Raw genomic sequence first — 26,660 nt, 5'->3', positions numbered from 1 at the left:
AGAGGAAAGAGACAGACTAAACGACCGGGGGGGTATATAAACCGCCCCGCATTAGCGGGCGAGGACGCGGCTGCACTACAGGTGCCGGTAAGGGGCGTGTCACACACCTGCCGCGATCGCCATGCCTGCTGTCAAATAAACAGACTGAGGGACACCAGATTACTGAAATGCATACAGAATATAAACCATCTACTAACAGTCACAGTAGTTATTTCTTCGAACTGTCACACTTTTAGATGTGTTGCCTGTATTTCTAGTTTGCACTTGCTCGCCCATGATTTTCTTTTTGTTATGCAAGCTGTGTTAATGTGTTACCTTGGAAAGTCGGGAAGTGGTCTAGGTTATTGTCTAGCTAATATAGGTCTAAGACTACGTTAGCTCTGTGTGTGTGTGTGTGTGTGTGTGTGTGTGTGTGTGTGTGTGGAACCAAGCAGTGATGATACTGTAGTTTTATATGCTGGCTTGCTGTAGGGTAGTAATTAGATGAATGCTTCCTCAAAGATTATAATGTGGCTGGTTTACTGTCATGGAAGAGCCGAGTTCAGATTGCTGGAACACATCACAGACGTGATGTTGTGTTGCTCCTCCATGATCTTGTTCTTTAAACTATTTCAACGTAAGTCATCGGTGTCTCTGAGTCTTCATCTCATCTAAACGGTCATACAAACTGAAATTCCACAGCACTCTGCAGATGATGAAGACGTTTTGGTTCTTGTACAGAGAATCAGCAGGACTGAAGGTTCAGCTTCCTGTCTGTCAGTCTGAGGCTGCTTCATGCTCACACAAACTGGACCAACAGCTCTGAAAAGTGTGAGGAAACTGAAGCTCCTCCTCTTTCCTCAGAAGTGATCTGTGGCAGTCTGACTTCATTCCAGAGAGCTGCTTTAACAAACTCTGGAGCTCAACTCTGAACTGACAACGGCCGACGGGTCAACAACAGTCTGTCACCCAGAGAGTCACCAGACTCCCTTAACAGATGAATTCATCAGTATTTACATCAAAGGGAATATTGATCATCCATTAGTCAATTTTATTTTCATCTGAAGGCTGCTCACACACACACACACACACACACACACACACACACACACACGTCTGTGTGAGATATAAAAGATAATATCCACAAACGTATCAAAACAAGTCATGTTGGACCTGTTTGTTCACATTCCAGCAGCTGCTTCACTGGAAACAGCTCAAAGTGAAAGTTGAGTTCAGTCCTGGTGTCAGTGGACGGTCAGCAGCAGCAAAGTGACGACTGGCTGTGAACTGATGTCCTCCATGTGTTTCTGAAGTGAAGCTCAGTAAAGAGGACTTTGTGCTTGTTGTAGTTGTGACAGGAAGATGAAGATGTTTGTGGTGTTTGTGATCCTCGTGCACGGTAAGATAACCTTCCTCCCTCTGATCTGATCGTCACCTCGGTCCAACGTCATGTCTTTAATGTGGATCTGTGTCATCTTCACTTCATCAGTGTGTTTCAGCTGCAGGACCATGTTTTCTTCACAGAAACACATGAAGAACAGATTAAAGGCAGCAGATGTTCACTGTGTCTTTAAACCCTGATGAATGTAGAAGACTGTACAGTCACACTGTCCTCACTTCTGTTCTTCAGGATTAGATCCCTGCAGCTTGCTCACATTCTGATGGCTTCTGTTCACAAACGTAATAATGATGCTTTGCTGACAGCAGCGTCACATGTGGATGTAAATGTTGGCCTTCATTCACACAGAGTCTGAGTTGAGCTTTAGCAGCACAGTTTACAGGCTGCACACACTGCAGAGGACCACATTCACTCATGACATGAAATAAGGCTGCTGTCATTGACCCTCTCTGTCTGTGTGACCTCACAGTTTCCCAGCATGCCTCAGCTGTGGAGGTGTATGACTGGGACCCGTTTGTCCTGCTGCCCTGTGATTTTCCTGCTGGTCGACTGGACGAGCCCTCAGTGGTGTGGAGCCGCTACGATCTCAATCCTTCAACCGTCCACCAGCGTCAGCAGGAAGGTGACGAACTTAAAGACCAAAACCAGCTTTACAGCGGCCGAACATCCATGAAGACTGACGCTCTGGAAACTGGAGACCTCAGCCTCAATCTGACAAAACTCCACCTCTCTGACAGCGGCTCCTACACCTGCACCGTCAGATGGTTCAGAAGGGGGATAAAGAAAGAACTGAGAGTGACGGACGTACAACTGCAGGTCAAAGGTCAGCAACTAACCCTAAAACCTCCTGTAGATACAGATCAGAGGTCAGAGGTCAGCAACTAACCCTAAAACCTCCTGTAGATACAGATCAGAGGTCAGAGGTCAGCAACTAACCCTAAAACCTCCTGTAGATACAGATCAGAGGTCAGAGGTCAGCAACTAACCCTAAAACCTCCTGTAGATACAGATCAGAGGTCAGAGGTCAGCAACTAACCCTAAAACCTCCTGTAGATACAGATCAGAGGTCAGAAGTCAGAGGTCATGTTCTTTATGTTTCTGGTTCCCACAGAACGATTCCCATCCTGGGCCAAAGCTCTCCTGGTTCTCCTGGTTCTTGGACTTCTTGTTTCTGGAGCTCTTTTAATACATTTTAGGCAGTATTTCATGTCAGGTATGTCACTACTACTACACTACCCATCATGCACCTGGGCAGCATCTTTACTCTGGCAGCTCCCTGACTGTTGATACAGACTGTCAACAGCGAGGTCTGGGATTATAAGAGAAGGATGAGACAGTGAGGTCATGTTACCATCACAGTTCCTGCTGCTGTCTGTTCAGCTGATGTTGTGGTTTGTTGTCCTCTCAGTCTACCAGGTGGAGGTGGATTCAGGGGCGGAGTCTGTCCAGCTGCCCTGCAAAACCATAGTTTGCCGGCCGAAAGGTGTTAAAGTGGTGTGGGAGGACAGCTACAACAGGAAGGTCCATGTGTATCAGAACGGTTCTGACCAGCCTGAAAAACAGTACAGTTATTACAGAGGTCGAACAGAGATGAAGAGAAAACTGCTGGAACCTGGAAACCTCAGTCTGACCCTGAAATACCCCACAGACTGGGACAGTAACACCTACACCTGCACTGTCTACAACAGGGAGGAACACATCCTGATGAAGAAAGATGTGGTGCTGAATGTCAAAGGTCAGTTCTCTCTCTCTCTCTCTTAGTGAGTGTGGGTGTGCATTTCAGTGAGCGAGTGTGTTTCTATCTTTTGTGTGTCTGTGTGTTAGATTTATTTCTGCAGTAGTATTCTGTGCTGTAGTTTTAGTGGATCAGTATCAATCGTCCTCAGCTGGAGACGCTCACACACAGACACAGAGTCAAACTCTGTCCCACTGTTAATTGCTCTGTGGAGGATTGCAGTCCAGCAATCAGAGAAATAGTCAGTTATGACGATATAAAGTCCAAATCTAGGATGAACAATGGAGTGGTTATTTTTCTGGACAGTATTGATAAAGTGAGCATGGTTGTTGAACGAGGTGTAGTGATCCAGGACACCTTTGTTCAGGTGGTACCGCTGGTTCATCCAGCCAGAAACATCATTCTGTCCAGAGTTCCTCCGTTCATTAGTAATGAAATGTTGCAGAGAGAACTGGAGAGACACGGACAGTTAATGTCTCCAGTCAAACTGATTCCTCTGGGCTGTAAACCTCCACACCTGAGACATGTTGTCTCCTTCAGAAGGCAGGTCTTCATGGTTCTGAACAACACTGAGGAGTTCAACTGGATGTTGAAGTTCACAGTGGAGGATTCTGATGATACTGTTTATGTGTCTTCTGAGAGGATGAAATGTTTTGGATGAATGAGTCAAATAGTTACTTCTTCTTTTTCCTGCTTTGTTCACTCTTTATTGTTTTACACCTTGTTTCTCTGCTATGGGAGACATAAGAACAGGCAGCTTGAATATAAATGCAGCAAGGGCTGATGGGAAAAGGGCGTCTCTTTTCAAGCTGTGTTCTCTCAACAAGCTGGATGTTATTTTGGTACAGAGACACACAGTACTGCTGATAACCAGACTGACTGGAGGACAGAGTGGACTGCTGAAACCTTCTTCAGTCACAAACCAGTAACAGTTGTGGGGCTGGACTTGTTGTTTCCACAAACTTTCTTCCTCAGTCTGTAGAAAGTGAAGAAGTTATTAAAGGCCGTCTGTTAAAAGTGAGAGCAGTGTGTGAAGACGTAAAGATGGTGTTTATTAATATTGATGCTCCGGCTGTGGGAGTGGAGAGAGTGGTGTTTCTACATGTTTTAAATGAAGTGATTGATAAATGTAATAATGAGGAATATGTATTTATGGGTGGAGGTTGTAACAGTACTGAGGACAGCAGGTCAGACAGGAACCATGCAGAGCCTCACGCTGCCTCTCACACTCGTCTGCTTCACCTCATGGAGGCTCAGGAGTTGTGTGATGTGTGGAGAGACAAAACACCTGGACACAAAGAACAAGTGCTTCTATATTCAACCTTTAAGGGTTCTATAGCTTGGTACGTATTTGGCACCCTCAAATGGTTCTATATAGAACCGCTTCAGAGGGTTCATTTAAAAGAATCCTTGGGGTTCTTTGTGGCGAGACAAAATGGTTCAATATAGAACCTTTTAAAGTTTCAATAAATATCCCAAACCTTTTATTCCCTTACTGCTTTGGTTGGCCACATTTTTGTTAAATAATTCTACAGAATTACCATGATATGGAGTTAATTGACTACTATTACTACTAATTTCAATAAAATAACCAATATCCTTTAATAATTAAAACCTAAATAACATACAGTCATTCCTTTTCCACTACCAACCTATTGCAGATTGAAGAAAAAAGAGAAAGATGGTTTCAAATTGACTGTATTGAACATCAAAAAGTAGTTGCACCATATAAAAACAATACAAAACACAACATGAATCGTAGGTTACATTACAAGATATAAAATATTACAGTGATAAACCAGGCAAAATCACATAACAGCTGCTGAAATAGAGTCAATGAGTGCATCAATTCAGCTTTTACACAACTTTCTTGGTGAGAACTGCTCCACTTTAAACTGACTCTTAAAAGCTTAAATTCCCCAAAATAAAGATTTTTACTAGAAGGAAAAATATCCAACAAAAACTGATTCTGCAAAAAAGTTGTATAATTTAATATGTGATTTTAACAAGGCTCAGTACCATGCACACAGTAATTAAAATATATCAGCAACACATGCACCAAAAATACAATTTCAATTTCAGTTAAAATAGATTAGATAGATAGATTTAAATATTAAAATATCACTGGGCAATCCTCATACATTTGGAATTACCAATAAATGTTACTGAATAATAGTGACGGGTTAAATGCAAGCAGCAAAAACAAAAGAACAGTCGGTAAAGATTTTAATCTCAGCAAAGACTTTGTTGAATATGAATTTCATCATTCACTGTGAAAGCTGATGTACATTTTGAGAAGTGGAATAGACACTCTTTTCTTACCATTTCTTAGTTTGAACAAATAATGTTCTACAAATGACAGTGTGTGTTTCATCTGTTCAGCCGAGTCGCTCTCTCTCAGGTCTGTGATTCTCAGAGTGCAGTCGTTGTTACCACAGTTATACTGCACACAACTTAAATACCTCGCTTCATTTTTCAGATCCACATAATTCTCATTCTGCACTGTCCTGAACCAAAATCTGTTCTCAGCTCTCTTTACAGAGGATGGGTATCTGTAGCTGCAGCTAATGTCCACTGTTGATCCTTTTAAGGCACAGATCTCAGTAGAGCTGTAAGTCACTCCATCTCCATTGCTCTTGTACCAGGTACAAGTAGCTGCTGGGTTAGCATCACTGCTACCGGTCAGAGTCACTGAACTGCCCTCCACTATCTCAGCAGAAGGACTCACTGACACAGAGGGAAGCTTTGGAGCATCTGGAGGAGATATGAACACATTTTACATTTCATTTTAAAATTGCAGATGAGTTTCAGATGAATAACAGATGAAACACAATGAGGAAACATTAGTTATAAAGTAGGTGATGCAGTTTGATTCAACCCTTTGCAACATATATTAAATATAACTACTGGCTGTGTTGGCTTTAGGGATCCACATGAGGCACATTTGAGAATAAACTAAAGCTAGTTCATCTTACTTTTGATTCAAATTAAAAACACAGAGCACACAAAGACTCAAAATGTCTCATAGTTCATCAGTGCTGAAGGAAGCAGATCTGTAGGAGCACTGCATGAAGCAGTGTCCCACTTTACATGAAAACACTGAACACCTTCAGTTAAAGTGTGGAGAGAGTCCAGGAAATACAGTTTCCAGGGGAAAAAGACAAGAAGAAAGATTCTGTTACTTCATACTTATCATATATAACGTTGCATTACACTGCACTTTGTGTATTGTGAGACTACATGAAGCTGGTAATACTTGCAGTCGTTTTTACAGCGCTGATTTAACCACTTCAACCAGTAACGGTCACTGTACCTCTCACAACACGTACGGGAGTTGCTCCTGTGCTAACAAAAGTGTCACAATAACAATGACGTTGGTGTTTCAAATGGTTAGCTCGTCACACTATAACACAAACAAACTCACAGATCGACGCAGCTCCTGGATTCTGAGAGGTTAAATTACTGTTTTGTCAGTGGAGTCTGGTGGCTAACGTTAGTTAGCTAGGTTAGCTAGGTTAGCAACTGTAACGGCAGAAAACGAACGCTCAGTCTCCAGACAGCCGTTGGCACTGACCCGTCGTCGCTCGTGCACATTCAGTGAAGACGCTGCTGCCGGTCACAGTCAAAAGACCGCGAGACTGTGTGATCCTCCGTGAACACACCTGCCGACTGAAGAGCAGGTGGCTGCTAGATACACCTGTATGTTTCTGTGGGCTCCGCCTCCTCCACTTTGAGATATATATACTGAATGAATGATACAGTCACATGTCGGATTCACCGTAAATATGAAATGCCAACGAGGAGAATGTAGCTGCAGAGAATCAGCAAATGATGAAAATGATTTTGTAATTAAAGAATAAAAGATATAAAGTGGGCAGGTGATTAATTCAGTAGTCTATAGGCCTACACGTTTAGCATATATAACATAGTTTATATATAGGCTGATATAACACACACACACACACACACACACACATATAATATGTTTATTATATACTTTTCGATTATGGACAGAATGTGCACACAGCTATTGAAGAGATCATAAAAAGTACATTCTTTAGTTAAATTGTAGGGGTAAAAACATACAAAATAACACAATGAAAGCACATATAGGCTGTGTATATGTAGCCTATAGGCTACTTATAGCCTATATATAGCAGTTATAGTAAATACATTGCTGTATATATTATATATATAGCATATTGTTACTTATTTTCAGGGCTTTATTTTTTTTTTTTTTTATTCATATCTTTATTGTCTGAAACAAGATCTCAATTATTCCATTGCCAGTCTCTTGTTTTTCATTAAGCACATAAATTTAATCACTCCCTTTTTTTTTTTTTTTTTACAGAAATGTGACAGAACCTTTTTAGACAGACGGTTCTTTGATAGAGGATATAGAACCTTAGGATTCGATATAGAACCTTGATGAAGCCTTTTTTTAAGAGTGTGGACACACCTGAACATAACTCACTGTCTGTGGCCAGGCTGGATCGCTTTATTGTTTTAAACATCATTTTAATGTGTCTAAAAGTTGTGTTATCAGCCCTGTTGGCTTCTCTGATCACTCACTTGTGACAGCTTCTGTTTTTATAACATGTAAACCAACAGTGCCTGTTGGCATTTTAACACGGCCTGACTGGAGGAGAAAAACTGCAAAGAAACACCAAAGTATGAAATCTGAGTTTGTGTCTTTACAACAGTGGTGATTTGGCAGAAACTGGCAGAATAAATCAGATGAGAGACTTTCCTCTGTATAAATAAAGAGTGGAGGCTGTCTGAGGCCCCTCTCACCCCTCACAGTACAGAATGGTTCAGTCCAAACAGCTTAACAGTGGAGTGGCTGCTGCTCATCAACATGTCTTTACCCAAGAAAATAAAACCAGGGAGCCTTAAAGGAAAGGAAAAGGCAGAAAGGAAAGAAAGCAAGGAGAGGAAGACAACTCCTCACACATTTCTTTGTAAAGAAAGGTGAGCACAGTTCACAGCTAACACAGTTTAAGAAGAGTTAAAGCTGATAATAATGTCAGCAGCTGTAAAGATTGAAGGCAGTCAGACAGCATGAATCTAGTTTCTCAGTTTGAGCAGCAGCAGGTTCCTCATCCTCATCTCATCCTCATTAAGTGCTGACTCAAAGTTATTATTACAAGTCATCATTTCACATTCAGGTGGAAACAGTTCAAATGTGGAGCGATATTTAGCTGCTTTCCCTGTAAGACAGCAGGACATGTTTGATATCAGAGGATTCATTTCAGTTTCAAGATTTCTATGATGCTTAAAATCATCTTAAAAACTGTTAATGTAATGTTGATGCCAGATGATCCTCCATCATTTTCAGAGGGTTAAAAGAAAGCCAAGAACTGAGGTGGAGAATAATTCCAACTTTAAGATCCTGGTGATCAGTGAGGCAGAGTTTAATTAACATAAACATGTTCTGTTAATTTATTTTAGAAAACAGACCTTATTCTTCTGTTAAAGGTCGTCTAGCGAGGTGGAAGTGGATTAAAACAAAAATGTCCTACAGAGGTCGAGTTCTCATCACCAACAATTTAGTATGGTCCACTTTATGACATCAGCTGTCATGTGTTGTGTTTGTCTCTGTCATTAACTCTGATGTGAGTCCTGTCTGTCCATGTTGTCTCATCCTGAGACTGTTTCTCATTGTTTCATGGAGTGTTGTCCACTGCTGCCTCTGTTTGTGATGTTGGAACATGTTTTCAGACTATTTGGGGAGTTTGTTTGAAGCAGAAGTTCATTCTGGGCTACAGGTCCTCTCAGAGAAATAAAGACAAATGGCAGCTTCTTAATTTCATTGTGTGGAGGACAAAGATGTTGGTGTATCTGAGCAGAAGAAACAGAACAGAGACAGCTGTGGATGATGATGCTGTTTTACTGTTTGTAAAAATGTTGAAACTGGTTTAAAACTAGATTTGAATGATTACAGAATGATGAAAGATGTGTAAAGTGTTCCAGTGTGTGGTGTTATAAACATGTGTTCTGTTGTGTTGTTGATGACCAGCTGTTCTTTGGACCTGACTGACATGATTTAGATTCTGTGAATCTTCATTTATTGACCGTGTTGTTTTTTGATTGACTGACATCAATCAGCTGATTGATTTCCAATCAGAGTTGACAGTATTGATCTGAATGTGATGTTTTTATTTGATCCAGAAGAAAGTTGAAGGAACGAGCTGAAAGAAACAACAAATCTTTTCATCACTGAGAACAAAGAAATGTAGCTTTAATAGTTTGTATCAGTTATTGATTGATGATCAGTTCTCAGCTGATTCAACAAATCTTCACTTCCTGTTGAAGAAGTTGATCAAAGAAAATGTTAAATGTGACGTCCTGAAATGTGAAAGTGACAAAGAGAAGCAACAAACAGCAGTTGAACACTGAGATGAGACATTACTGTGAAGACCACAGGGACAAAACATCACAACACCATCAGGACTCTGATCATGTCCAACACCTTGAAAACCTGGTTTTACTTCCTGTGTTTCTGTCCCCTGTTACCTGCTGCTCTCATCTGGTTCTGTCCTTCAGCTTTCTCTACTACTTTGTAATCAGTCAATAAAGTTATTCAAAACTGCTGCTGCTGTCTGAACAGCTGATGTTGTGCTTTGTTTCCTCTTCAGACTATCAGGTGGAGGTGGAGGAGGGGGAGGAGTCTGTCCAGCTGCCCTTCAGAACTACACCTGACCTGCCTGAGGACACTACAGTGATGTGGGTCTGCTCAGACAGGACAGTCCACCTGTATTGGAACAGATCTGACCAGCCTGAAGAACAGCACCGGGATTACAAAAACCGAACAGAGATGAAGAAAGACCTGCTGAAGACTGGAGACCTCAGTCTGACCCTGAAACACCCCAAAGAGACAGACACAGGAAGATACAGGTGTAGAGTCTTCAACAAGGACGTGTGGAGAGAGAAAACAGTGGAGCTGAAAGTCAAAGGTCAGTATGAAGATACAGAACAGAGGTCTGTGTGTCTGTCTGTGATTGGCTGCTCGTCTCTGATTGGCTGCTTGTCTCTGATTGGCTGTTTGTCTCTGATTGGCTGCTCGTTTCTGGTTGGCCGCTTGTCTCTGGTTGGCCGCTTGTCTCTGGTTGGCCGCTTGTCTCTGGTTGGCTGCTCGTCTCTGATTGGCTGCTCGTTTCTGGTTGGCCGCTTGTCTCTGGTTGGCCGCTTGTCTCTGGTTGGCCGCTTGTCTCCGGTTGGCTGCTCGTTTCTGGTTGGCCGCTTGTCTCTGGTTGGCCGCTTGTCTCTGGTTGGTTGCTTGTCTCTGGTTGCTTGTCTCTGGTTGCTCGTCTCTGGTTGGCTGCTTGTCTCTGATTGGCTGCTTGTCTCTGTCTAACTGTCCTCTGTCTCCTCTGCAGGGAACATCAGGAACAGAAGCAGCTCCACTGATCCGACTCCTCTGATGGCTGATCAATCTGTTTGATCGGTCTGTTGGTCAATCTTTGATTATTGATCTGATGTGACTTTGGATCAGAGACTAAATGGAGGTGAAGGAGCTGATGGAGGACGGATGAAGACAGGAGGACGCTTCATCAGCTTCTTCTTCACTCTGACTCTCACACACAGTCTACACACTCACTATTGATGACTATTGATCAGTGATGTCAGAGTGATGTCAGAGTGATGTCACATGGTGGTTTGGACTGAAACATGTGGTTTAGATCCTTTGAACTCTGACAGTAAAGTGTAAATACAGCCTCAGATGTAGAGACAGCAGGTCTCTGCAGTAACAACATGTATCATTACCTTTACAGAGTGTCTACACAGAGAAACACTCACATTTAACACTTTAACACCTTTTAATGCCACTTTATATGAAATTTAAGACCAAACCTTCGATGGAAATACACAACAAAATTGAAATACATACACACACATTGCATATACTAATTATTGCTGTAAGCTTTTAAGAATAAAAGATGATTTTTATCAATGAATAAATGGACATTCTTTCATATTTTAAATGTTTTTTAGAGTCCAACGTCTTTAATGTGGATCTGTGTCATCTTCACTTCATCAGTGTGTTTCAGCTGCAGGACCATGTTTTCTTCACAGAAACACATGAAGAACAGATTATAAGATATCAGATGAAGATTCCTGTCAGACAATCAGAGTTCATCACTGATGTTCTGGTAAACAACCACCAGAGGGCGACATGAGCACAGCAGGATTATTACCTCTGACAACGTTTCCACTGCTGGACCTCAGAACACTTCTGAGCTATTTGTACTTTACTGGAGGATTTCTGCAAATATGTACTTTTTACTCCACTACATTTATTGAAAACACTGTTTTAGTTACTTTACAGATTACATGCTGCCTCAGAGCTGAATCAGCACTTTTTAAATTCATTTATTTGATGAACAATCAGATTAAAAACAACTCTTATATTCATACAAATAATCTGAAAGTGCTGAATATACTTTAGTATATTTAGCTGAGATTAGATTCTGTCTGTCTGGGTGACATTTTAACACCATGTTATAGAGAATAACACACAAAATGTCGCCCAGCAGGCTGCAGCACTTTATTAATAAAGATAATAAACCATAAAAAGAAAGAAAATAAAAGACATTTCTGATTAAACAGTCACATCTGGATCGATGTGATGATGTTAAACAGCTGATCACATGTTCCTCTTTATGATAGATTATATTTTATAATAATAACATCTTCAAACCTCCTGATGAAACACATCTGTTACAGATATATAAACATCTGTCTCAGGTGTTAAAGGTGACACACCTGTCTTAGTAAATCAATCAATAACAAGTCTGAACTCTCTTGTTGCTAGGAGCGGCAGCCTCCCGCAGCGCGCTCTCTGATTGGCCCGCAGTCCGTCACCTCGGGCCAATCAGACGCCAGTGCGTCCGCCATGAGAATCCATGATGTTCTTTTTGTTTCTTTCATCAATTTATCAATACTACGATTCATCATCAGGCTGATCAGATCACCGCGCATGCTCACATCTACCGGGGTGGCATCTAAAAGAAAGCCTTGCCTCCCCAGTTGGCAGCAACGAATCCAAAGAAAAGTTATGGCCAATTTGACATCTACGAGCGCGAATCTCCAATGTCCGACTGCTAAGAATGCAGCACGAGATGACGTCAGAGCAAGAGACGCTTCGTTTGGAAAACTGAGTGGCGCGAAGCGAAGAGCAGGAGTCGCGAGGAAAGGAGACACGGGAGGAAAGAGGTAAAAACTGATGAACTATCTATCAAGAAATGACATAATATCAAAGCACAGTGCTAGTATAGCTGCGATGCTGATTTAAGATGATAAAAATCAGGTTGAAGAACGTTATTTCGCTAACTTTTTTTTAAAATTTTTTTTTTACATGAACTTTATTTAAATATGCAGTTTACAAATTATGTCAAACCTTAATACAGAACACAGTATACAAGAGCTGCCTCACAGAAACGATACAAAAAGTCAATAAATAGAATAATACATGTACAAAGTACATTCCTGAGATCTCATAAGGTAGTATAATAATAAGAAACAACATAAGCAGATACTAGTAACTAATACAATATCATTCTGTCATCCCATAAATATATGTAATAATCTTTGCAGTCATAAATTTCACTAATTGCCAGAAGGTATATCAAATATCTTTTCATAGTTATCTAAAAATTGTATATTCTTTTTATTTTTAACCAGGGCTAGGGATTTATAGAGTAAGTTAAATTCAATCAAAAAATGAGGAAAGGTTGGCTTGGAGGCTGAAAACTTTTGCTTGTGAATAAAATATTTCCCTAATAAAATGAAAAAGTTAACCAAATATTGTAGACACTTGTTCTTCTTATTTTCATAATAACATATAACATCTTTTAAGGAAAAACAATACAACATGTTAACATGGGTGAAAACATGAGAACTCAATTCTGACCAAAATTGCATTGTGACATTGCATTCAAAGAACAAATGGATTAAAGTTTCATCAGCATGCCCACAAAAAACACACAAGCTCTCCACATCCATGAATTTCGAAATGAAGGAGTTAACAGGATATATTTTATGAAGAATTTTGAAATGGGTTTCTTTTACTTTGTTATGAATACAGTATTTGTAAGGTAAAAGCCATGCTTTTTCACAGTTTATGTCCTCTAAATGAGAGCGCCAATAAAATTTTCCTCTTGGAGAAAACCTCTTTTTATCTTGAAAAATCCTCCTTATATGTTTATTGTTACATTTTATGTCTTGTATATTAATACCATTCAAAAGCAAAACAGATGTGCCCTCTGGTCCAATTCTATCACAGAAGGATAAGTGACTTCTCATCAAAATAATTAAGCCAGAGGGGATGGCTTTTATCACTGAGTTGTATTCCTTGAAAGGTATAGGAAAATTATGTCGAGACATAAAACTCTCATAGGAGAGGACAAAACCGTGTTCATCCAAAACAGACAGGATATTATTAATACTTTTTTCAAACCATCTGGAATAAAAAAGAGACTTATTCCTTATAGTTATACACTCGTTATTCCATATAAGAGTTTTGTGAGGAGAAAAATTGTGCACAAAGCATAATTTCCAGGAGAGAAGTGATTGCTGATGAAATTTGGACAGTGTGACAGGAAGCTTGTTGGGTGAGTAGTTGCAGGATAAAATGAAAGCAAGCCCACCAATTTTGTCAAAAATATGATTGGGGATGAAGATCCATAATGAATTTTTATGTGTCAAACATCTTTTTAACCAATTTTTTTTAAAAGTATTTATAATATCAATGAAATTAAGCACTTCAAGACCACCTTCCGCTCTGCTGTTAGATAGAACTGCATTTTTAAGTTTGTACGTTTTATTTCTCCAGATGAAATCCAGAAATAGTTTGTTAATTTCTTCAGCATTGGCATCGTTCATAAAGAGGGAAAGAGATGGGTAAACAAAATGAGAGAGACGCCTTCAGCTTTCGACAAAAGGACCCTGCCGTATAATGTTAAGTCTCTCTGAAGACAAAGATTAAAAATATCTCTAGTTTTTTTAATTCTTCCAGAAAAGTTGAGTTGTTGCCTTGCTATTAAATTTTTTGTTATATTAATGCCCAAATACTTGACTGTGGTTTTTACTGGGATATTATCTATGAAGGTATCAGCACAATTGTGTATGGGCAATAATTCACATTTAGATACATTGAGTTTCAAGCCTGATGCTCGTGAAAACTGTTTCACTAGATCAATAGCTTTGACCAATTGTTCTTTATCTTTCAGGAAAAGAGTTGTGTCGTCTGCCAGTTGAGAAATTCTTATTTCTCTATTAAATATAGAGATGCCTTTGAAATCTGTATCATGTACTATATTTAATGACAGTAATTCAACAACTAAAATAAATAGAAAAGGTGAAATCGGACATCCTTGCCTAACACCGCGATTTATATCAAATCTATGAGAGGTGCTGTGGTTGATGATCACTGAGCTATTAATTCCTTTATAAAACATTTCGATAGTATCTATAAATTTGTTTCCAAAACCAAACAATTTAAGACATTTTGTAAGAAAGTTATGTTCAATGGTGTCGAAAGCTTTGTAAAAGTCTAGAAATAGAATGAACGCTTCTGAGTGTACTGAATCTGCATAGTCTAATAAATCCAAAATAAGTCTGATGTTATTACTTATGTGTCTATCTTTAATGAAACCTGATTGTGTTTCCGCAACAATATGAGGTAGACCCATTTTTAATCTAGTTGCGTAAACTGATGCTAGAATTTTGTAATTAATTGTAAGGAGAGTGATAGGTCTCCAGTTTTCTATCAATAAGTTGTCTTTATCTGGTTTCGGAATTAGCGATATAACGCCTTGTTTCATAGTTGTAATCATCTCTCCCCGACTCACACATTCACAATACATACAGAATAAAGGTTCCTGAATTATGTCCCAAAAATGAATATAAAATTCAACTGAAAGCCCATCTATACCTGGGGATTTACCACTTTTCATTGACAACAGAGCAGTCTTGATTTCCTCTCTGGTCAGGCCAGAGTCACAAGTTTTTTCCAAGTCCTTATCAATTGTCACTATGTGTTTTTTAACCTTACCAATAAACATTTCACAAGAGGGATTGTTGAATTCTGATTTGTACAAGTTGCTATAAAACGAGAAAACAGAATCAGAAATTAAATTTTGATCCATACATTTACTACCATTAATATTAAGCATACTTAGTGATTTTCTTTGACCGTTTCTTTTCTCCAAAACAAAAAAATAGCTGGAGTTTGTTTCCCCCTCCTCCAGCCACTTGGCTCTAGATCTCACAAATGCACCTTTGGCTGACTCAATGTAAATCTGATCGATTTCTAACTGTATCTCCTTTACTTCCAACTCCTCTTCAGAAGACAAGTTGGATTTAGATAAGAGAAAACCAATTCTGCTCAGTAATTCAGCTTCTGTTTTATCTTTGAGGGCTTTTAACTCTTTACTTCTTTTTACAGCAATACTCCTTGTCATAAACTTGAAGTATTCCCATTTTTGTGTATATTCGTTGTCAGCAATTTCATTAAAAATTTCATTGGATAGACATTTTATACTATCATTAAAGCAATTGTCTTTAAGAAGGGCATTATTGAATTTCCAGTATCCTCGTAATTTAGAGGTATTCTGTGAACCCCCTAATTTCAGAGTGATTTTCTTATGATCTGACAATGGAGAAAAAGAATGGGAGATATCTTTTACATGCTGAAGTGCAGAGGAAGAGACAAAAAAAAGATCAATCCTGGATCTAGGTGAAAGGTTATTCTTGGACCATGTAAAATCCTGTATGTCTGGATTAAAAAAACGCCATGTGTCGGTCAGGGAGAGATCTGAGCAAAGTTTCGAAACAATATTGTTGTTCAGAGAAGATTGACACAGTTTTGGAGGGAATCTATCTATTGCTTCATCAGGACACTCATTAAAGTCGCCACCTAAAATTACATAAGAGTTAGGATATTTGTGTGATAGATCATTTATCTTTGATGTTATCTGATTAAAGAGTATCTTATTAGATGAATGCATATTATGCCCATAAATATTACATACTATGAAATTTGAATTATCGTGCTTGAAAATTATGAGAATCCATCTACCATCATGTGAAGACACCACCTCTAAGATTTCCCCTTTAAATTTATACAATAAAATAGAGACTCCAGCAGAGCGGTTAGTACCATGACTACAGTAAATCTTATTTCCCCACTGTCCTTTCCAGAATTGTACATCTGACTCACTTGAATGTGTTTCTTGTAAAAATATTAAGTCAGCCCCACTATTTTTACAGAATAGAAAAGTGGCTTTTCTTTTCAACAGATCGCGTATACCTCTGACATTCAATGACATAACAGTTAGAGAATGAAATTGAAAATCCATCCAAAATAAAAGGATAAAATAATGAAGTAGCTCTCACAAGTAAATAACAAGAACTTTGAAGTGTGTTTTAGGTCCCTTAAACGAGGAAGTGATAGACAGTCAAAATAATTTGTGACTATACAAAAACATAGTATTGGTACCATGCACTGTTAGTTTAAATTGATTTAAACAATAACTATCAAGCACACTGGGTTAAACCCAGAATATTGCAGATCAAACAGAACACATTTTCTTTCTGTTTGTAATTGTGCATTTTATAAACTGAATATGATGAATATTTCATTGCTCAAAAATACTGTTGCTCTAATAATTAAGCAACTTGCAATACAAGTCATGAGAAAATAATGAATGAATATAACGAGAAACCAGAAAGAAGAATACATGAAATCATTTATCTTCTTTATCCCTTGGAACAACTAATATTTGTATAAGGGTGTGGGATTAATCCAAATAATGTGACTGCTGGAGTTTTTAACAACGATTTTTTCCCACAATACCAGCTGTCTGTTAATATCAACAGTTTGGAGACATAGCAATCCCCACCTGTTACCTCCAGAAGTTAGTAGTTCTTAGGTCTATGAGTGTATGTATAATTATATCCTCCCTGGAGATGTGAACTGTTTGGAGACAGCTTTCTTCATCCGTCATCACCGAAAGTTAGTAGTTCAAAGTCAATAAGCTTATGCATAGTTCTCTATAAGCACCCTGGAGACGTGCAGCGTGTAGGGATCTTACCACTCTGTATGACTCTTCTCTGCAGTTATCTGAGGAAACGGCTTCAATTAATGTCTAAATGGTCAATCTTCTTCCCCTCTATCAGAGCATAGGGTCCTAGAAAGGACGCTTTTTTACCTTCCTTCCTTGCCTTTTCTACAAGGGGCCAGAGTTTTTCTCTAGCCACTCGATCCTCCGGGGAAAGTGCCTCGGTGAGACGCAGCTTGTTGTCCCGCAGAAACTTGCAGCCCTTGGCACTCTTCCAAACAGCATCACGGATACGTCGCAGCGCGAAGAGGATGATTAGGGACCGGTGGGATCCGTCCTTTCTCTTCTGACCAAGGCGATGCTCAATGTCGACACCCTCCTGTAGATATTCATGAAGCCCAGGGGCAACTTTTCCAAGGATGTTAATCACCACTGCTCTCACGTCTTCATTTGTCTCCTCTTACTCCGTGTAGTTTCAGTGTCCATCTGTAACTATAGCGCTTGTTTTCAGCAACACCTGCCCTCAGAATCCGGTTCTCTTTTTTCAGTTGTTCAATTTCTAACTCTGTCTTCTTCAAAATGTCTTTGTGGCAATTAATATCCACCACAAGTTGTTCAACTGTAGAAGAGAGTTTTTCAATGCGTTGAGACATTGCTTCTGTAGTGAGTTCAATCACTGAAATCTTACGGAAAGTCTCCTCATGTTTACTGGAGAGCTCTTGGATAGCTGCCAAAATGTCCGCGCTGATATTTGCACTGTCACCGTGACCGTTAGAGTCTCTTTTCTTCCGTTTGTTGACATGTTTCGTTTGGGTGTTACAGGTCTGGTCTGAAAGTGTGTCCATTGTATCTTCTGCAGTAGTTTCTATGTTTTTCTCATCAGGTGCATTCACTTCTCCTGACTTTTCAGAGTCACTCACGTTAGCGTTGGAAGTCATCTTCTTTCTGTCTCTGACGTTAACGTTCGTTGGTACTAGCTAGCTTGTATTCAGACTTTTACCGTCTCGGTTTACCCTTTTTTTTTATTTCCACGGAATAATAGTCCTGGTACCAAAGCATTCCTGTACTTAAGTCACTTTTTTATCCTTACAACTTTAAAACTATTTCATATTCTGTCTGCCTAATCACGAAGCCTCAAATTGTTTGACGGAGAAACTTTGCACCCCGCGTCCTACGCCTCCGCCATCTTGGCCCTCCTGAAGCCTGAAGAATGAGTTTTGTTATTTCGCTAACTATACATGTAATGTTAGCTAGGTCTGACGTCACTTCTGTGTTGTTGAGGGGGGGGGGGGGTGTTTTACTGCAGCGTCTGGAGGATGAGTAGAACATACTCGTATTTTCTCTTTAGCCTCTTGGCATATTTATTTAACAATAAACTGCGGACCGATGTGCCGCCGTCTCATCAGCATGGCTCACACAGAACAACAACTTGGCGCTCACACAGGAACGTGGTGACGTCATGTCTCATGCGCACCGTAACCCTTTCACAATAAAACAGTATATCAGTCTACCGTAATACAGGGAGTAAGGGCGCCATCAAATCACAACACTCAACACCCCCACTCGCTCTTAGCTCTCTGGGTTATCTGAAATACAAATTATACAAATACAAAAACATGGTTTCCCTTTAGCCATGAAAACAAAAACACTCTGCACGTCTAAGTGCCAAATAAATCCTGAGCAAATTTCTTTAGTTTTATCTTAGTGGTTGGCTTTGTCAACACATCAGCGAACATTTGCTCAGTAGGACAATATTCCAAAATGATCCTTCCACTGTTTACAGTTTCTCTTATGAAATGGTACTTAATGTCAGTGTGCTTGCACCTTTGCCTGTTTACTGGATTTTTGGCTAGTGCAATGGTACCTTGATTGTCTTCGTACACCTTTGTTTGTGCATATTGGTATTTGTCCATACCCCTGAGTAGTTGCTCCAAGTACATACATTCCTGTATAGCTGATGCTAAGGATATGTATTCTGCCTCGCAAGTAGACAGTGCTATTGTCGCTTGTTTTCTTGCCTTCCATGAGATCAGAGAACTTCCCTCACTCAGACTGGCACAATATCCTGATGTACTACGCCTGTCTGTTACATCTGATGCCCAATCAGCATCACTGTACACTCTGAGACCTAGTTTCTCCATTTCACTCCTTTTGAAGCATAACTCCTGTTCTGCTGTACCTTTGAGGTATCTGAAAACATGTTTTACTGTATTCCAGTGTTCTTCAGTTGGTTCAGCAAAGTGCTGAGATAATTTACTGACCACAAAGTGATATCAGGTCTAGTACATGTGGATAAGTAAATTAAACTTCCCACTGCCTCTCTGTACTTTCTTGGCTCTTTCATCTTTTCAGCATCTTCTGTGTACTCTAGTTTTGGCTCACATGGGGTCTCTCTGGACCTGCAATCCTGCATTTCAAATCTCTCCAGTATTTTGGTCACATATCTCTTCTGTGACATTTTAACCTGACCATCTGTTTGGTTAAAATCTATCCCTAGAAAATGCCTCAATTTTCCCAGATCTTTCATTTTAAACCTTTCAGTGAGCATCATCTTTACATTGTCGAGTACACCCTCGTTGCTAGCTGCAATGATAAGATCGTCAACCCATACAAGTAACATCACCTTTTCATTTGGTTTTTCCCTTGTATACACACAGTGATCTGCAGGATTCTGTACAAAACCATTCTCAGTCACACATGTATGTAACATAGCATTCCAGTTTCTCCCTGACTGTTTTAGACCATAGAGGGACTTTTTCAACTTGCATACTAGCGTTTCACCTGTTTCTGACTTTTTCTCATAACCTTCTGGTTGCTCTATATAGAGTTCACAGTCAATTGGTGCATGCAAATAGGCCGTTTTAACATCCATCTGGTGTAGGATTAAATCCTCCTGTGCTGCCTTTTGCATGATCACTCTCACACTTGTCATATCAGCTGTGGGTGAGAATGTCTCGTCGTAGTCAGTTCCTGGTTTTTGACTGTAGCCTTTTGCTACGAATCTTGCTTTGTATTTATCTGATCCATCTATATCAGTCTTTAGTGCGTAGACCCATCTGCCCCCCACTGCTTGCTTGTCTGGTGGCAATTTGGTGAGGCTGAAGGTTTCGTTCTCGTCCAGTGATTGCATCTCCTCGTTCATGGCATTTTTCCACTGCCTTGACGTTGTTGATGCTATGGCGTCCTGGTAAGTTTGAGGAATGTCACATACTGCTCTATAACAAGAGTCCACACATGTTTGCAGTTTGTCCACTGTATCCTCAGTCTCAAACTCCTGCAGGTAAGCTGGTTTCTTTCTGATTCTCTGTGGGTTCCTTCTGTTTACAGTCTCAGTGACTCTACTTGGCTGTGAGCACTCAGTCTGTTCAGGTAACGTCCCAGAAATACTACTCTGCATTTCTTGACCTAGTACATTTTGCATTTTGTCATCAACAACATTTTCTTCACTGTTATTGGTCTTTTGATGTACATCCCTGTCACCATATCCTATGTGTGACTCAGGTGTTTGAGTTCCTTTTTCAATGGCTGTTTTGGTTGTGAACTTCACCAACCTGTGTTTTTGGACCCTCTCTGTGCCTGGATAGTACACTAGGTAAGCTGGGCTGTTTTTATCGTAGCCAACAAAAATACCTTGCTCACACCTTGAGTCTAATTTCCCTTTCTCTTGCTTGTAAGCGAAACACATTGATCCAAATTTCTGCAGTTTGGATATGTTTGGTACTTTGCCTGTGAACAGCTCGTATGGCGTTTTCTTTGTGCGCCTGCTGTAGCACCTGTTTCTCACATAGGCTGCTGTCTGCACAGCATAGTTCCAAAGTTTATTTGGTAACTTACTATCTGAGTAAGCATCTGCCCATGTTGTAGAGGGTTCGCAACCTCTCTCTGCTGTGCCATTTTGGTGGGGTGAATAGGGTGCAGATGTCTCATGTCTTATCCTATTCTTGGTTAACAGCGCCTGGAAGTCTTTGCCTGTAAACTCAGTGCCGTTATCTGAACGAATACACTTGACTTCTCCGTAAGGTGCTACGTCTGCTAAGAACTTTTCAGTAGCTTGCACAGCATCACTTTTTGACTTTAGAAAATATACCAATACGGTACCTGAGTAGTCGTCCGTAAAAGACTGTGTATATTTATGCCCTTCTATGCTCGTTGTTGGCATGGGACCGGCTAAATCAGTGTGAACCAATTCTAAGGGTTTCTTGGCCTTTGTGTCTGGTTCTCTGTTTCTTGTCTGGGTGAATTTGCCCTGTGTACACACTTCACACACCTGATTTGGCCTGACTGCACTTCCTTTTATCTCCATGCCTTTCACTACCCCTTGTAACTTTTGCACATCTTCATAATTACAATGACCCAAAATTTCATGCCAAGTTTGGATGTCATGAAATTGTTTACATTGATCGACATTCAACTGAACAGTTGGCAAGTAATACAAATTTCCACTCTCATGGATGTCAAACCTGCTACCATCCTTGGTAACCATGTGACTGTCTCCTTTCTTGAAGGTGATTGTCGCTCCTCCGTTTGTTGCTCTTGCCACTGAAAAGATGTCATGTGGGTATGAAGGCATGTACAGTGCATCCCGTAGCTGTGCTCTGTGCTGTCGTCCAGCGCTGTCTAGTAGATCTATCATCGCCGTTCCCCTTCGCTGTGCTGTTCCACTGCATTTGGTGCCGTCAGCTAACTCCACTGAATGGGTCTTCGGCTGGAAGGTGTCATCAAAGTTTTTAAACTTTCCTATGTCGTTTACGATGTGGGATGTCGCTCCTCCATCCACCATGATGCCTTTCATTTTTACGTTGTCTGGTAGTCTTTCATTCTTTGTGTGCTCGACCTTGAAGAGATGATCTTGGTTACCATTTTCTTCCTCTACGACCTTTCTGACACCATCTTGTCCCCCCTTTTTCTTACACAGGGATTCTTGGTGTGTATTATTTTTGCAGTAATTGCACCACACTTTTCTGTAACACTTTCTTGCCTTGTGACCTTTTATTCCACACTTGTAGCATGTCACATTGGCATCTTCATCTTTTCTGTAGCCAGCATGCGTTTTAGTGGGACCTCTGTCTTGTCTCACATGTGTCTTCATCACATTATCTGTAGACTCTGCCGTGTTCATTTTCTCTGCCTCTTCATAGACTCGCAGTCTTCTTTTAAAGTCTGCTAACGTAACATTATCTTCATTTTGCGTTACATGGACAGCTAGAGGCTTGAATGTCTCTGGGAGCCCGCCTAGTATCATGGCAACAGTTAGTCCATCACTCATGGTCTCGCCCGCTTCTCTCAGAGCCATAATGATGTTCTCTGCCCTTATGAGGTAGTCAGTTACACTCTCATTGTCTGCCATGTGCAGCTTGGTCAAGGACGTGTACAGGTTTATTATCCTTGGTTTACTTTTTCCAGAATAATGTTCTTTCAGTATTTTCAGGGCCTTTCTACCATTATCAGCTGCTTCATGCCTTATTAGCGACAGGCTTTTATCATCTATCAGTCTGATTAGCTCAGCATAGCAGTCAGCATTTTTCTTTCTAGCTTCAGTTTGCTGTTCTTCATTACCGCCACTTGGCTCCTTCAGGATAGTGTCTTTTAGCTTCAGAATATGTAAGTGACCTAGGAATCTTGTTTCCCAAAGGTCATACTTATCTTCAGATCCGTCGAAGAGAAGCTGTGGTGCAAGGGCTCCTACTGCTCTGCTTGCCATTCTGTCGACGCGCCAGTTTTTACTGTGGTCTTTGTCTTCGCTAACCTAGCTTCTTAGCTTCATTGACTCTCGCGTTATACGTCGCGTAAAACTTCTTTCGAGTTTATATTGTTCACTTATCTCCAAGCTGGTTCACTCACATAGTCCATCGATGCTCCGTGTAATACTTCACGTTATACTTCTTCATGTTAACTTGTGTCCAACTCTGCCTAGGCCCATAACCTGTTGAGGGGGGGGGTTGTTTTACTGCAGCGTCTGGAGGATAAGTAGAACATACTCGTATTTTCTCTTTAGCCTCTTGGCATATTTATTTAACAATAAACTGCGGACCGATGTGCCGCCATCTCATCAGCATGGCTCACACAGAACAACAACTTGGCGCTCACACAGGAACGTGGTGACGTCATGTCTCATGCGCACCGTAACCCTTTCACAACAAAACAGTATATCAGTCTACCGTAATACAGGGAGTAAGGGCGCCATCAAATCACAACACTCAACATGTGTAAAGTAAGCTAACGTTAGGCTACAAAAGCTAATATTGATTCAACGTCTGTCAAGGAAAACACGGTAAAGTTACTTTGAATCTTCCAGAAATGAAGAGGAAAGGTAGCATATGAAGTGAGCAAGGTAGAAGGAGGAGATGAGGTGGAAGGAGAGAGAGAAAGGCGACCAGGGAGAGGAGGAGGAGGAGGGAGAACACCACAGCGATGAAGATACGAGGAGGGAGAGCAACACCGAGATGAGGAGGAGAAAGAGAGAGACAAGATAACGTGCAGGGCTCAGACACTGAAAGGGAAAGCAGAGTGCTGAGCATCACCAACCATCTCTAGTCCAGCTGCTCCACATGGTGTGGACATTGTTGCTGTGTAGTAAACTAAGTTACATATCAATAAGAACAACACGTGACAAAAACGGACATTTTGATCAGAACATTAAGGTGCATTTAGGAAAAAGTGCTTAAATGCAAAAGGGACTTCTTCAAATAAATATACATATTCATGTTTGCTTGAATATGAATAATTGTGGAAACTTGTAAGTGAAAGTGTGATGAGATGGGGACAGAGTTTTAATATTCTGTGTACAATGTATTTTAGTTCTATTGCTCAGCTTAAATTCCCAAATTAAATAAATGAACCTAAAAATACTCTCCCAGGCTAAAATGTTAGTGTGTGTTAACACAGTCTGATGGTTATAACTAATCAATGATGGTTCTACATTGATTGTGTTTTTACTAGTTATATTCTATAATGAGTTGAGATGTAATGCAGTTTTAATGTTTCCTCCCCTCCATCTTCTAGACGTATCCATGTCCAGGTGTGAGGTGCCAGTGCAGCCAAAGCAAGAGAGTTTCCCTGAGTCCCTCCAGGAGCAGGAGAATCTTCTGCAGCCACTGGTACAAATCTCACCTGGTTAGAAGACTCGCAGTCCAAACATGCAGCGCACTGTTTTGCTTGTAGGCATTTTTCCCTCCCGATGCTCCAAGGACTGTTTTCATCTCATTCAAGGGTTATCGTAACTGGAAAAAAGCTGAAATGAAAGACAGTGGTTTCTGTTTCTGGTCCCAGCTGTGACTTTACTGAGGTTCACCCAGTGTTAGCAGCAGGAGGACGGTCAGCTCACCTCCCAGAGCCTCCAGCTGAATCACTGGACACTGATTTAGGGACCGTCATTAAATTACTGAGCACAAATATATTCATACTAAATAACTGCAGTTTTTTTGTTATCTTCAATGTCATGTGGCCCACTGACTCCAAACCAGCAGTATATAAGCAGCGGTATTTAAAAATAAATTAGATTCAACAAATACGTTTCTGCATTGTGCCATTTTTTGTCTCAATCTGTCTTTTTTTTTTCACAAATCTCACCAGTAGTCTTTATTTAAAGGGTTATATTTCAAAATGTTCTTCTGGACCCTCCTAGATTTTGTAAGTTAATGACTCAGAGCACCGCTGCTACAAATATTTATAGGGGAAAAACTGTGTTATTGTTTCTTAATGTCTCTTCTTTTACATGTACAGTATACAGCCTGTATGAACCTACTCACACTATGTTTCTGTACTTTTTCAGACTGGGGGCAAAATGGACTTTTATATGACTTCTTTTCAGGTTGATGGAGATGTTCTTATGTAACATACCCTTTTGTAACTCTGTGAGCCTTTTTGTGTAATTTGTTGATACAGCTGCTCAGATTTACATGCATGAAATGTCCCTTTCATGTCTCCTTAACTGCTGTGAATACTGTATATATTGTACTGTATTTCTCATGACTTTATCAGTAAAGACCTTACCTGTCAAACAGTGTTCAAGCTACTGAGGGACAAATAGGGAGAATGTGTGTTCTGAGTAAACAATAAAAGCGATGTCCAGCACCTTGTTTGAGTGCCGTGCCCATTTATTACTACAGTCAAAAAAGCTACAGTGAAATAACATTAATACAGAATAATTGTAATAAACAGGTATATAATGTGATCTGTTTTGTATATACATGACTCTTGAATGAGGTTTTGTGCTGTGATGATGAGAATCCTGGCTCCAGGGTGGGAGAGGTCAACCACAGTCTCTCCTCCTGACTTCAGGCTGGTCCTGGAAGCATGCAGCCCTTCAGGAATGGCAGATAAAAAACATAAGCAGCCCATCAGCAGATGACATGATGCAGTCTCCTTTTGGCTGTGACATCACTGTTCAAGAAACATGTAAATGTACTACATTGGTAATTATCTTTCAACTTTATTTTAGATTATGCTTAAAGATCTTATCTCCATAGATTATTAGGTGTTCCAATGAAACCAAATCAATTCCAATTATTGAAAGTTTTAATAAAGCAGATTAACACATCCCATCATGTACAAAAAATGTTTTCCTCAAAAACAGCAAGTCAACTTAGAACATCATTGAAAAGGTCTTAAATTCCTCCAACTAAGAATGTTAGTGACCGTTACAATACTGCAACAGAACTTAAAGGGATATTACACCGGAATATCCCTTTTACTGCTGTAAACTGTCCACATGTAATGGAGCATCAACGCTGACAGAAACAGGTTGAACAACAGATTCATATGCTGATTAAAATCTCAGTTTTTCATTTTGTCAATAAACATGTCAGAGAAGGTGATGTAGGAGACACTACTTTGATAAATATTTGATAATTAATCACTGGCGATTAATTTACACTCGTTTACAGGGCACCACCTCCGATATTTGAATTCTAAACTAATCTCGGAGGTAATTAGTTAAGATATCAACTGTCCAAGTTTGGTAGACAGATAAATCATCAATCTCAAATGAATCTTGTTTAATTTCAGTGTCTATTTGTTCCTATTCTGAAGCAGTGAATTCTTTCCACGATCCCATCGATTTCCTACTTCAAATTAAACGTGCACAGACAACGACATAAGATTAAATATGTTTATTAACTAAATAAATGCAGATTAAATGACATGAGGTAAATTCAAACGGGTAACAAAATAACAGAGAGTGTGAAGACTGGAATGAATTATTGACTGGATGGATTCAGACAATGGTGGATTTTGACATGGAACCGTTAATTCGCGAGTACGGGATTAATTTCTAACGGAATTATATGGGAGATGTTTGGATTTATGATATATATATATTCGAAGCTTTCACAAACACCAACTCTGATATCATTCACATGTGACTCTTGTCGTGTGTGGAGTTCTTAGCCTACTTTTGTTTGAAGAGGGGAGATGATCCAGAATCCGGGCTCTCTGGGTCAGCTTAGATGCCGAAGCCGCTTCCGTCCAGCCGCAGGATGATGGC

General features: G+C 40.1%; 1 long non-coding RNA gene across 1 annotated transcript; it reads left to right on the top strand.

The window, feature by feature from the left end:
* The first annotated feature begins 11,861 nt into the window (after positions 1–11,861).
* On the top strand, positions 11,862–24,434 carry LOC115590101 (uncharacterized). Its single transcript, XR_003985663.1, has 2 exons — positions 11,862–12,329; positions 24,179–24,434. It is a non-coding gene; the product is annotated as an uncharacterized LOC115590101 (long non-coding RNA).
* The last annotated feature ends 2,226 nt before the right edge of the window (positions 24,435–26,660 follow it).

Source organism: Sparus aurata, chromosome 10, assembly GCF_900880675.1.
Source record: "Sparus aurata chromosome 10, fSpaAur1.1, whole genome shotgun sequence".
NCBI lineage: Eukaryota > Metazoa > Chordata > Actinopteri > Spariformes > Sparidae > Sparus > Sparus aurata.
Note: the sequence above shows the minus strand (reverse complement) of the source record. Positions and strands in the feature narration are given on the sequence as shown.